Here is a 14,448-nt window from a genome sequence, read left to right as displayed (position 1 = left end):
GAAATAAAACAGTTATCTCGAGTTCCGCTTGTAGAACACATTACTTAATTTTCCCAACTTCTACATTACACCACATGAAGAAGGCGACATAGTATCACTCTACACAGTAACAGGACCTCCCCCCCATTTAAAACAGTGTACTCAAAAAATAAAATAAATACATCACTGCAATAATAATATCCCTTAATTAGCCCCTATGGTAATATTCGCCATCCTAGCCCCCGTGTGTCTCATTCCAGGCTCCAGCCATATGTTCTCCCATCCTGCCCTCATGAGTATCCATTCTGCCCCATATGATCTCCCCATCCTGCCCCATCTGTCTCCATCGTATCCATCCTGCCCCATCTGTTTCCAATCCTGCCCCATCTGTGTCCAATCCTGCCCCCTCTGTGTCCAGCACTCTGCCCAGTCTGTGTGCAATCCTGCCCCATCTGTGTCCAGCACTCTGCCCCATCTGTTTCCAATCCTGCCCCATCTCTGTCCAGCACTCTGCCCCATCTCTGTCCAGCACTCTGCCCCATCTCTGTCCAGCACTCTGCCCCATCTCTGTCCAGCACTCTGCCCCATCTCTGTCCAGCACTCTGCCCCATCTCTGTCCAGCACTCTGCCCCATCTCTGCCCAGCACTCTGCCCCATCTCTGCCCAGCACTCTGCCCCATCTCTGCCCAGCACTCTGCCCCATCTCTGCCCAGCACTCTGCCCCATCTCTGCCCAGCACTCTGCCCAGCACTCTGCCCCATCTCTGCCCAGCACTCTGCCCCATCTCTGTCCAGCACTCTGCCCCATCTCTGTCCAGCACTCTGCCCCATTTCTGTCCAGCACTCTGCCCCATCTCTGTCCAGCACTCTGCCCCATCTCTGTCCAGCACTCTGCCCCATCTCTGTCCAGCACTCTGCCCCATCTCTGTCCAGCACTCTGCCCCCCCGTGTCCAGCTTTACTGCCCCCCGGCCCCCACCCTGTGTCCAGCTTTACTGCCCTCGAGCCCCCACCCTGTGTCCAGCTTTACTGCCCCCCGGCCCCCACCCTGTGTCCAGCTTTACTGCCCCCCAGCCCCCACCCTGTATCCAGCTTTACTGCCCTGGGCCCCCACCCTGTGTCCAGCTTTACTGCCCCCCGGCCCCCACCCTGTGTCCAGCTTTACTGCCCCCCGGCCCCCACCCTGTGTCCAGCTTTACTGCCCCCCGGCCCCCACCCTGTGTCCAGCTTTACTGCCCCCCGGCCCCCACCCTGTGTCCAGCTTTACTGCCCCCCGGTCCCCACCCTGTGTCCAGCTTTACTGCCCCCCGGCCCCCACCCTGTGTCCAGCTTTACTGCCCTGGGGCCCCCCCCCCCCCACATCGCAGCTCTCAAAAAAACAAAAAAGTTCTACTTACCTGCCACGCTCCTCTCTCCACGCAGCTGCACCGTGCACTCGCCGGCGACTGACGTCAGACGCCGGCGTCCTGCACGCTGCGGCTGGCGGCTGTTAACTATTGACGTGTGGGCGCGGGCCCGCATGTCAATAGCGTACAGCTGTAGCGCCGGCCGCCGCTAAGGGCCCGGTTCAGCCTGCGGCTGCCGGTAGGGGCCCGGTGAGCAGGTAAGAGGGGGCCCGATGCGGACCCCCTCTGCTCACCGGGCCCCATACGCCAGTCACGGCTGTAGTGCCCTGATGGCGGCCCTGCAGTAGATTACCAGGGTGAACGTTATAGGCCAGTGAATTTTGGACAAGTTAGCTGTGATGGCACTATATTTTTAAGTCCAGAAAGGACAACAAAATTGGAGAAATGGGCATGACATTTCTTTGGGCCTACTTCTTAACTCACTCTCCTGCAATCTGTCCATTACCTGCCACTCGATCACCAGAGTGAACGTGCTCTGTACGGTGCATTTTGGCCAAGGGGGCTGTCATGGCACTCTTTTATTTAAAAAAAAAGGATTTTACATTGGGGAATTGGGCATGACATTACTTTGGGCTTACTTCTTAACTCGGTCTCCTACAATATGTCATGTACCTGCCACTAGATCACCAGGGTGAACGTGGTCTGTACTGGTATAGGCCAGTGAATTTTGGGCAAGGGGGCTGTGATGGCACTATATTTTTAAGTCCAAAAAGGACAACACATTGGGGAATTGGGCATGACATTACTTTGGGCCTACTTCTTAACTCGGTCTCCAGCAATCTGTCCTGTTCCTGCCAGTAGATCACCAGGGTGAAGGTGGTCTATACGGTTTATTTAGGGCTAGGGGGCTGTGATGGCACTATTTTAATCAGTCCAGAAAAGAGCCCACATTGGGGAACTGGGCATGGCATTCCATTGGGCCTCCTTCTTAACTCTGTCTCCTGTAATGTCTCTTGTTTATCTGCCACTAGATTACCAGGGTGAACGTGCTTTGTACTGTTATAGGCCAGTGAAGTTTGGTCAAGGGGGGCTGTGATGGCCCTAGTCTATTTTTACAAAAAGGTACCCCACATTGGTGAAACCACATCCTTGTTGGCAAACACTTTATAACATTTGTGTACCTTAAAGAGCTCACTTGAAAAGCTCCTTTTTGTGTTGTCTGGTTGCTCACATTGGACACAATACACTTCATATAAATTTGATAAAGCAATGCTGTTACTTTGCCTCAGCAGTTAATTAAAAATATAGCTTTGTCCACTATATTAGTTTCTCTCCTTGAGAGCCATAACTTTGTCTGTCTGAAATGTACAAATGGCGATTTGTAAACAAGATTGAAATACTGTATCCGAATGGATTCAGACAATCACATAGCTGCATTTCTTGTAAAACATTTACAGATGTGACAGACAATGCTCATAGTGACACAATCTTGATAAATGATTGTTTATTCACTTCACAAACAGTTCTAAGCCTCTATATGTTTGCTGTTTTGTCATTGTAAAACAATAAGGTTTACTGAAACCCTGCCTGTGGTGGTTTGATCTAAATCCTTGTGGCTTTTATTTTCTAAGGGTTTATGGCCCCTCGTCAGATGACTCCATGATATTTCAGTTCCATCCAACCTTGAAAAGTGGCCACTTGAAGGTCTGGGTGAAAATAGAGTTACTAGATAGTGTAAATCACTATATAAGACCAGAGAAACATGACTAAGACGGATGCCAAAACTTGGGTACCTGTACATGTACAGTGTGCTGATACCTGCATAATTGGGGACACCCATGCAGTGTAGGTAATCTCCCAGGGGTTCTCTGTCTTGGTGTTGCTTCTCGGAAATTCCAGACGGATGATGTTTAAAAGGCTCTTGGTAATGATCTAAGTATACTGTATGTAGTTAATCTTCATATATATGTAATCAGTATATTTATGTAATCCTTATATATACTTATTAACCTGTGTATGTTAACACATACAAAAGTGTACACACTCACACTACTCAATCATACTACTCCTTGAATTTTGTAGTTGCAAAAAAATTGCATTGTATTACAAGTATTAGCCTTTTTTAAAGCCGTATCTGAACCTTAGTGTTAAAAACATGGCAAATAAAATTGCCAAATTCTCCTGTACATAATTGTGCAAAGAGGGAACCATCATACCATTAAAAAATACAAGTGAATTTTACTGGGCCCATCCAGTATGTGGGTTGCAAGGCCTAATGGGGGGCATATAACTGACTATGCAGCAGGGCTCGCCTTCCTGCCAATGTATAAAACAAAGGAGTATGGAGCACAAGATGCATATTGTGAAGGGGATTTTCATCGGCTCATCCAGTATGTGGGTTCCAAGGCGTATAGGGGGGGGGGGGCATATGAATTGGTAGCAGGGCAGGCCTTGCATTCAATGCAACATTTTTTCAGGAGTTCCCCCTGGATATCTTATGAAAGGGGTATTGTGGGGCGTCGTAATTCTTGGCAGCCCATCCACTCACAGCATAGGCTACAACAGCTTAGGAGACCCACTGTTTGATAATGGCCCTTTAAGAAGATTAATGCCGCCTGATGCACCAGTAAAAATAGGCTCTGTCACTTTAAGAGTCCCTCCTTCATAAATGAAACAAGATGCGTCTCCTTATGTGTCACACACCACATGGCCAGCTAGGGGGGGATACATGTTACAATGACATTTCCCAGTGAATTAATTTGTAGTAGTTGAAACTTAGCAATGTTAAAGTTGAAAAACGCTTGGGCTGTTTGAAGGGGGAGGGGGGGGGGAAATACTCTATATTGAAAATGTAAATGTAACATGTTAATTGCCTTGTTATTCTTAATAAAAATCTATTTGAATTAAAAAAAAAAAAAGTTGAAAAACGCTTCAAAAACGCTGCGTCTCGCCCATCACTAATATTTACTATTTTACCCCAAATAAATCTAATCCCAAACTGTTCTTCAACTATATCAATAGTAAAAGAATAAAAACTGAAAATGTAGGCCCCTTAAAAAATAGTGAGGAAAGAATGGTTGTAGATGACGAGGAAAAAGCTAACATATTAAACACCTTCTTCTCCACGGTATTCACGGTGGAAAATGAAATGCTAGGTGAAATCCCAAGAAACAATGAAAACCCTATATTAAGGGTCACCAATCTAACCCAAGAAGAGGTGCGAAACCGGCTAAATAAGATTAAAATAGATAAATCTCCGGGTCCGGATGGCATACACCCACGAGTACTAAGAGAACTAAGTAATGTAATAGATAAACCATTATTTCTTATTTTTAGGGACTCTATAGCGACAGGGTCTGTTCCGCAGGACTGGCGCATAGCAAATGTGGTGCCAATATTCAAAAAGGGCTCTAAAAGTGAACCTGGAAATTATAGGCCAGTAAGTCTAACCTCTATTGTTGGTAAAATATTTGAAGGGTTTCTGAGGGATGTTATTCTGGATTATCTCAATGAGAATAACTGTTTAACTCCATATCAGCATGGGTTTATGAGAAATCGCTCCTGTCAAACCAATCTAATCAGTTTTTATGAAGAGGTAAGCTATAGACTGGACCACGGTGAGTCATTGGACGTGGTATATCTCGATTTTTCCAAAGCGTTTGATACCGTGCCGCACAAGAGGTTGGTACACAAAATGAGAATGCTTGGTCTGGGGGAAAATGTGTGTAAATGGGTTAGTAACTGGCTTAGTGATAGAAAGCAGAGGGTGGTTATAAATGGTATAGTCTCTAACTGGGTCGCTGTGACCAGTGGGGTACCGCAGGGGTCGGTATTGGGACCTGTTCTCTTCAACATATTCATTAATGATCTGGTAGAAGGTTTACACAGTAAAATATCGATATTTGCAGATGATACAAAACTATGTAAAGCAGTTAATACAAGAGAAGACAGTATTCTGCTACAGATGGATCTGGATAAGTTGGAAACTTGGGCTGAAAGGTGGCAGATGAGGTTTAACAATGATAAATGTAAGGTTATACACATGGGAAGAGGGAATCAAAATCACCATTACACACTGAACGGGAAACCACTGGGTAAATCTGACAGGGAGAAGGACTTGGGGATCCTAGTTAATGATAAACTTACCTGGAGCAGCCAGTGCCAGGCAGCAGCTGCCAAGGCAAACAGGATCATGGGGTGCATTAAAAGAGGTCCGGATACACATGATGAGAGCATTATACTGCCTCTGTACAAATCCCTAGTTAGACCGCACATGGAGTACTGTGTCCAGTTTTGGGCACCGGTGCTCAGGAAGGATATAATGGAACTAGAGAGAGTACAAAGGAGGGCAACAAAATTAATAAAGGGGATGGGAGAACTACAATACTCAGATAGATTAGCGAAATTAGGATTATTTAGTCTAGAAAAAAGACGACTGATAGGCGATCTAATAACCATGTATAAGTATATAAGGGGACAATACAAATATCTCGCTGAAGATCTGTTTATACCAAGGAAGGTGACGGGCACAAGGGGGCATTCTTTGCGTCTGGAGGAGAGAAGGTTTTTCCACCAACATAGAAGAGGATTCTTTACTGTTAGGGCAGTGAGAATCTGGAATTGCTTGCCTGAGGAGGTGGTGATGGCGAACTCAGTCGAGGGGTTCAAGAGAGGCCTGGATGTCTTCCTGGAGCAGAACAATATTGTATCATACAATTAGGTTCTGTAGAAGGACGTAGATCTGGGTATTTATTATGATGGAATATAGGCTGAACTGGATGGACAAATGTCTTTTTTCGGCCTTACTAACTATGTTTTGTTACTATGTTACCCCTGCGGGTATACTACTCAGAATTCTCCTTTAATTACTGTGCGAAAATGATCATTAGCTTTTCTGACTATCTAACACCTTCCATCGCTTCAAACAATATCAATTACTCTCAAATACAGTGCAGTTACCCTCTAAGGGAATACTTACTATCTTCATAATTAGAGTGCATAACTTCTCTCATAACTATCAACTACCTTTTCAGGTATGTTACATCACATATATATATATATATATATATATATATATATATATATATATATATATATATATATTTTATTGAAAAGTGCAATACTTTAACTGGTCAAAAAGTGCATAATTTAATCTACACAACTCTCTAGCATATTAAAATTAATTCTAACTTTCTAACTTTTCTCAAATCTGAGGTAGTGCAAATGTACTATTCACGTTTATATTCAAGTCTATCAAATAACATTTTTCAACAGCAGCAACGATGCGAGGGACCAGTTATCAACCCCCAACGTAGGCTTTGGGCGGGCTACAAGGTGTGTCCAGTCCCAAGTATACTGCTGTTCTGTGTACCGACCTCTGGCTATATCCTGACTACATTACCTGCTTATCCTCCAAACTATACTGCTGCTCCATGTGCCGACCTCTGGCTATATCCTGACTACGTTACTTGCTTATCATCCCAACTATACTGTTGCGCCGTGGACAAACATCTGGCTATATCCTGACTACATTACCTATTTAGGCTTTGGGCGGGCTACACGGTGTGTCCAGTCCCAAGTATACTGCTGCTCTGTGTACCGACCTCTGGCTATATCCTGACTACATTACCTGCTTATCCTCCCAACTATACTGCTGCTCCATGTACAAACCTCTGGCTATATCCTAAATACATTACCTGATTATCCTCCCAACTACACTGCTGCTCCGTGTACTGACCTCTGGCTATATTCTGACTGCGTTACCTGTTTATCCTCCCAACTACACTGCTGCTCCATGTACCGACCTCTGGCTATATCCTGACTACATTACCTGCTTATCCTCCCAACTACACTGCTGCTCCGTGTACCGACCTCTGGTTATATCCTGACTACATTACCTGCTTATCCTCCCAACTACACTGCTGCTCCGTGTACCGACCTCTGGTTATATCCTGACTACATTACCTGCTTATCCTCCCAACTATACTGCTGCTCCGTGTACTGACCTCTGGCTATATCCTGACTACATTACCTGCTTATCCTACCAACTATACTGCTGCTCCGTGTACCGACCTCTGGCTATATCCTTACTACATTATCTGCTTATTCTCCCAACTATACTTCTGCTCCGTGTACCGAACTCTGGCTATATCCTGACTACGATTATGACTTATCCTCCCAACTATACTGCTCCTCCGTGTACCTACCTCTGGCTTCATCCTCACTAGGTTACATGCTTATCCTCCCAGTACCGACCTCTGGCTATATCCTGACTACGATTCTGGCTTATCCTCCCAAATATACTGCTCCTCGATGTACCTACCTCTGGCTTCATCCTCTCTACGTTACCTGCTTATCCTCTCAACTATACTGCTGCTCCGTGTACTGACCTCTGGCTATATCCTGACTACATTACCTGCTTATCCTACCAACTATACTGCTGCTTCATGTACCGACCTCTGGCTATATCCTGACTTCATTACTTCCTTATCCTCCCAAATACAATGCTTCTATGTGTACCAAACTCTGGCTATATCATGACTACAATTCTTGCTTATCCTCTCAACTATACTGCTGCTCTGTGTACCGACCTCTGGCTTTATCCTTACTCTGATTCCTGCTTATCCTCCCAACTACACTGCTGCTTCGTGTACCAACCTTTGGCTTTATCCTGAATACATTACCTGCTTATCCTCCCAACTACACTGCTGCTCTATGTATCGACCTCTGGCTATATCCTGCTGTCACGAATCGGGGTGACCTTTGGCCAGCACATGATTTTCTCATGTGCAGGGGGTTTATCTTAGTTATCCCACCACTGCTACAATGTGATGAAAACACAAACAAGGCTACTGACCTATCAATTTACCACAGGGGCTTATTTTAGTTATCCCACTGCTGCTACAATATATCACGAACTGCAGAGATTTATGTATATCCCGTTTTCCAGTTCTGCTTTGGAACTTGCAGCTTTCCGGCGCCCCCTTACCCTCAGGTCAGTCAGGGAACTACACCTAGGATAATTAAATGCTCAGGCCGCAGCCAGACAGTAGCTTATAAAACCCGATCCGTTGTTGCCAGCTGTACCCACCTAGCCCAGAACACACTTCGCTGCCACAGCTCAGATTTCTCCACAGAGGGGTTTAGAGCCAACCCAAATTAGTAGTGTAATTAACTTCAGAAGACTATAGGTACGTTTTAGAGCAAGAAAAACGAAGCTAGTAATTATTATATTTTACTCCATAAAAGATTAGGCAGTGTTTATAAAAGGTATATAAGATTTTACAATATGAGACAATTTAAAGTATGTACAGCAATTAAAAAAAAACAGGGATTAAAACAGAAAGTAACACTCACATGTGCGCAGATAATTTCAGCTAACCATGCTGGTGGGCGGAGCCAAATGTCCCAGTTCATCAGAGGGCCTTCTTGGTGTGCAGTCCCAAGCAAGAATGAAGGTTGGGTTGAGTGCATTGGGTAGGGGGGGGCACCCAAAAGTCAGAGCCTGAGAAAGTGGGAGCGATCGTCAACTGGCCCACCCCGAGGACCAAGAAACAGTTGATGTACTTCCTGGGCACTGCAGGGTACTATAGGCACTTCGTACAGCACTATAGTAGCCTGGCAAAACCCTTGACGGACCTCACCAGGAAGAAGCTACCTCACATCATCAACTGGACCGACGGCTGTGAGGGGCCTTCCAGGCACTCAAAACAGCACTGTGCAATGCCCCTGTGTTGAAAGCAGTCGACAGCAGTAGAACGTTCTTGGTACAGACCGATGCCAGTGAGTTTGGCCTCGGTGCTGTGCTCAGCCAGGTTGACTCGGAGGACCAAGAGCACCCAGTGTTGTACCTGAACCAGAAACTTCTGCCGAGGGAAGTGGCCTACTCCACCATCGAGAAAGAATGCCAGGCCATAGTCTGGACCCTGCAGCGCTTGCAGCCCTACTTGTACGGTTGCACCTTCACTGTGGTGACTGACCACAACCCTCTGCGCTGGCTAAACGCCATGTGTGGAACCAACGGAAGTTTGCTATGCTGGAGCCTTGCTCTTCAGCAGTTTGACTTCACCATCAAACACAAAATGGGCAGGAAGCATGGCAATGCAGGTCGGTTGTCCTGCTGTGAACCTGCTGAGGTGCGCATGGAGGCATACCGAGGGGTTCTGCCTCCGTAGCACAGTCCAAAAGGGGGAGGTGTCACATTAATGTATAAAATGGAGTAGGATTTTTAATTTTCCCCGTTATCACACACACACTGCATGTGGCTCCCCTCGCAGCCCCCTGCACTAGGGATATCTGTCTCTGGCTCTTGTAACCTGAAACTCCCCACTGCTGTTCTCCTCATCCAAGCCAGGAGCGTGTGCAAACTTCTTTGTCTAAGCCCATGCGTTTGCTGAAAAAGGGGGGAAATTGTTGTGAAAGGTAATTCAGTACCACAATGGACATAGAGGTCAGCGCACATACAGTGACCTGGCAATAACCCAAAAAACAAGAACGAGCTCTGAGACGTGGGAACTCTGTTGACCGCAATCCCTAATCCTCTCAAACCACACTAAAGGCAGCCGTGGATTGCGCCTAACGCTCCCTATGCAACTCGGCACGGCCTGAGAAACTAGCTAGCCTGAAGAAAATAAGCCTACCTTGCCTCAGAGAAATACCCCAAAGGAAAAGGCAGCCCCCACATATAATGACTGTGAGTTAAGATGAAAAGACAAACGTAGAGATGAAATAGATTTAGCAAAGTGAGTAACATAGTAACATAGTAACATAGTTAGTAAGGCCGAAAAAAGACATTTGTCCATCCAGTTCAGCCTATATTCCATCATAATAAATCCCCAGATCTACGTCCTTCTACAGAACCTAATAATTGTATGATACAATATTGTTCTGCTCCAGGAAGACATCCAGGCCTCTCTTGAACCCCTCGACTGAGTTCGCCATAACCACCTCCTCAGGCAAGCAATTCCAGATTCTCACTGCCCTAACAGTAAAGAATCCGTGAGGCCCAACTTTCTGAACAGAGCGAGGATAGGAAAGGTAACTTTGCGGTCAACACAAAACCCTACAAACACCACGCAAAGGGGGCAAAAAGACCCTCCGTACCGAACTAACGGCACAGAGGTACACCCTCTGCGTCCCAGAGCTTCCAGCAAGCAATAAAAAGCAAATTGACAAGCTGGACAGAAAAAAAACAGCAAACAAATAGCAAAGAGGAACTTAGCTATGCAGAGCAGCAGGCCACAGGAACGATCCAGGAGGAAACAGGTCCAATACTAGAACATTGACTGGAGGCCAGGATCAAAGCACTAGGTGGAGTTAAATAGAGCAGCACCCAACGACTTCACCACATCACCTGAGGAAGGAAACTCAGAAGCCGCAGTACCACTTTCCTCCACCAACGGAAGCTCACAGAGAGAACCAGCCGAAGTACCACTTGTAACCACAGGAGGGAGCTCTGCCACAGAATTCACAACAGTACCCCCCCCTTGAGGAGGGGTCACCGAACCCTCACCAGAGCTCCCAGGACGACCAGGATGAGCCATATGAAAGGCACGAACAAGATCGGGAGCATGGACATGAGAGGCAAAGACCCAGGAATTATCTTCCTGAGCATAACCGTTCCACTTAACCAGATACTGGAGTTTCCGCCTTGAAACACGAGAATCCAAAATCTTCTCCACAATATACTCCAACTCCCCCTCCACCAAAACCGGGGCAGGAGGATCAACAGATGGAACCATAGGTGCCACGTATCTCCGCAACAATGACCTATGGAATACGTTATGTATGGAAAAAGAATCTGGAATGGTCAAACGAAAAGACACAGGATTAAGAACCTCAGAAATCCTATACGGACCAATAAAACAAGGTTTAAACTTAGGAGAGGAAACCTTCATAGGAATATGACGAGAAGATAACCAAACCAAGTCCCCAACCCGAAGTCGGGGACCCACACAGCGTCTGCGATTAGCAAAACGTTGAGCCTTCTCCTGGGACAAAGTCAAATTGTCCACTACATGAGTCCAAATCTGCTGCAACCTGTCCACCACAGTATCCACACCAGGACAGTCCGAAGACTCAACCTGCCCTGAAGAGAAACGAGGATGGAACCCAGAGTTGCAGAAAAACGGTGAAACCAAGGTAGCCGAGCTGGCCCGATTATTAAGGGCGAACTCAGCCAAAGGCAAAAAGGACACCCAGTCATCCTGATCAGCAGAAACAAAGCATCTCAGATATGTTTCCAAGGTCTGGTTGGTTCGTTCGGTCTGGCCATTAGTCTGAGGATGGAAAGCCGAGGAAAAAGACAAGTCAATGCCCATCCTACCACAAAAGGCTCGCCAAAACCTCGAAACAAACTGGGAACCTCTGTCAGAAACGATATTCTCTGGAATGCCATGTAAACGAACCACATGCTGGAAAAACAATGGCACCAAATCAGAGGAGGAAGGCAATTTAGACAAGAGTACCAAATGGACCATCTTAGAGAAGCGATCACAGACCACCCAAATGACTGACATCTTTTGAGAGACGGGAAGATCTGAAATAAAATCCATAGAGATATGTGTCCAAGGCCTCTTCGGGACTGGCAAGGGCAAAAGCAACCCACTGGCACGAGAACAGCAGGGCTTAGCCCGAGCACAAATCCCACAGGACTGCACAAAAGTACGCACATCCCGCGACAGAGATGGCCACCAAAAGGATCTAGCCACTAACTCTCTGGTACCAAAGATTCCAGGATGACCAGCCAACACCGAACAATGAACCTCAGAGATAACTTCATTCGTCCACCTATCAGGGACAAACAGTTTCTCCGATGGGCAACGATCAGGTTTATTAGCCTGAAATTTTTGCAGCACCCGCCGCAAATCAGGGGACATGGCAGACACAATTACTCCCTCTTTGAGGATACCCGCCGGCTCAGATACACCCGGAGAGTCGGGCACAAAACTCCTAGACAGAGCATCCGCCTTCACATTTTTAGAGCCCGGAAGGTACGAAACCACAAAGTCAAAACGGGCAAAAAACAACGACCAACGAGCTTGTCTAGGATTCAACCGCTTGGCGGACTTGAGATAAGTCAAGTTCTTATGATCAGTCAAGACCACCACGCGATGCTTAGCTCCTTCAAGCCAATGACGCCACTCCTCGAATGCCCACTTCATGGCCAGCAACTCTCGATTGCCCACATCATAATTTCGCTCAGCAGGCGAAAACTTCCTGGAAAAGAAGGCGCATGGTTTCATCACCGAGCAATCAAAACTTCTCTGCTCCAATCTCAGAAGCATCAACCTCGACCTGGAACGGAAGAGAAACATCTGGTTGACACAACACAGGGGCAGAAGAAAAACGACGCTTCAACTCTTGAAAAGCTTCCACCGCAGCAGAAGACCAATTGACCAAATCAGCACCTTTCTTGGTCAAATCGGTCAATGCTTTAGCAATACTAGAAAAATTGCAGATGAAGCGACGATAAAAATTAGCAAAGCCCAGGAACTTTTGCAGACTTTTCAGAGATGTCGGCTGAGTCCAATTATGGATGGCTTGGACCTTAACAGGGTCCATCTCGATAGTAGAAGGGGAAAAGATGAACCCCAAAAATGAAACCTTCTGAACACCAAAGAGACACTTTGATCCCTTCACAAACAAAGAATTAACACGCAGGACCTGAAACACCGTTCTGACCTGCTTCACATGAGACTCCCAATCATCCGAGAAGATCAAAATGTCATCTAAGTACACAATCAGGAATTTATCCAGGTACTCTCGGAAGATGTCATGCATAAAGGACTGAAACACTGATGGAGCATTGGCAAGTCCGAATGGCATTACTAGATACTCAAAATGGCCCTCGGGCGTATTAAATGCAGTTTTCCACTCATCGCCTCGCTTAATACGCACCAGATTATACGCACCACGAAGATCTATCTTGGTGAACCAACTAGCCCCCTTAATCCGAGCAAACAAATCAGATAACAATGGCAAGGGGTACTGAAATTTAACCGTGATCTTATTTAGAAGGCGGTAATCTATACAAGGTCTCAGTGAACCATCCTTCTTGGCTACAAAAAAGAACCCCGCTCCTAATGGCGACGATGACGGGCGAATATGCCCCTTCTCCAAGGACTCCTTCACATAACTCCGCATAGCGGCGTGCTCAGGCACGGATAAATTAAACGGTCGACCTTTTGGGAATTTACTACCAGGAATCAAATCGATAGCACAATCACAATCCCTATGCGGAGGTAGGGCATCGGACTTGGGCTCATCAAATACATCCCGGTAATCAGACAAGAACTCAGGAACCTCAGAAGGGGTGGATGACGAAATAGTCAGAAATGGGACATCACCATGTACCCCCTGACAACCCCAGCTGGACACAGACATGGATTTCCAATCTAATACTGGATTATGGACTTGTAGCCATGGCAACCCCAACACGACCACATCATGCAGATTATGCAACACCAGAAAGCGAATAACCTCCTGATGTGTAGGAGCCATGCACATGGTCAGCTGGGTCCAGTACTGAGGCTTATTCTTGGCCAAAGGTGTAGCATCAATTCCTCTCAATGGAATAGGACACCGCAAAGGCTCCAAGAAAAACCCACAACGTTTAGCATAATCCAAGTCCATCAAATTCAGGGCAGCGCCTGAATCCACAAACGCCATGACAGAATACGATGACAAAGAGCAGATCAAGGTAACAGACAGAAGAAATTTCGACTGTACCGTACCAATGGTGGCAGACCTAGCGAACCGCTTAGTGCGCTTAGGACAATCAGAGATAGCATGAGTGGAATCACCACAGTAGAAACACAGCCCATTCAGACGTCTGTGTTCTTGCCGTTCAACTCTGGTCAAAGTCCTATCGCACTGCATAGGCTCAGGTTCAAGCTCAGGTAATACCGCCAAATGGTGCACAGATTTACGCTCGCGCAAGCGTCGACCGATCTGAATGGCCAAAGACATAGACTCATTCAGACCAGCAGGCATAGGAAATCCCACCATGACATCCTTAAGGGCTTCAGAGAGACCTTTTCTGAAAATAGCTGCCAGCGCAGATTCATTCCATTGAGTGAGCACGGACCACTTTCTAAATTTCTGGCAATATACCTCTATCTCATC

This window comes from Ranitomeya imitator, chromosome 3 (assembly GCF_032444005.1).
Source record: "Ranitomeya imitator isolate aRanImi1 chromosome 3, aRanImi1.pri, whole genome shotgun sequence".
NCBI lineage: Eukaryota > Metazoa > Chordata > Amphibia > Anura > Dendrobatidae > Ranitomeya > Ranitomeya imitator.
This window is presented reverse-complemented; position numbering follows the sequence as displayed.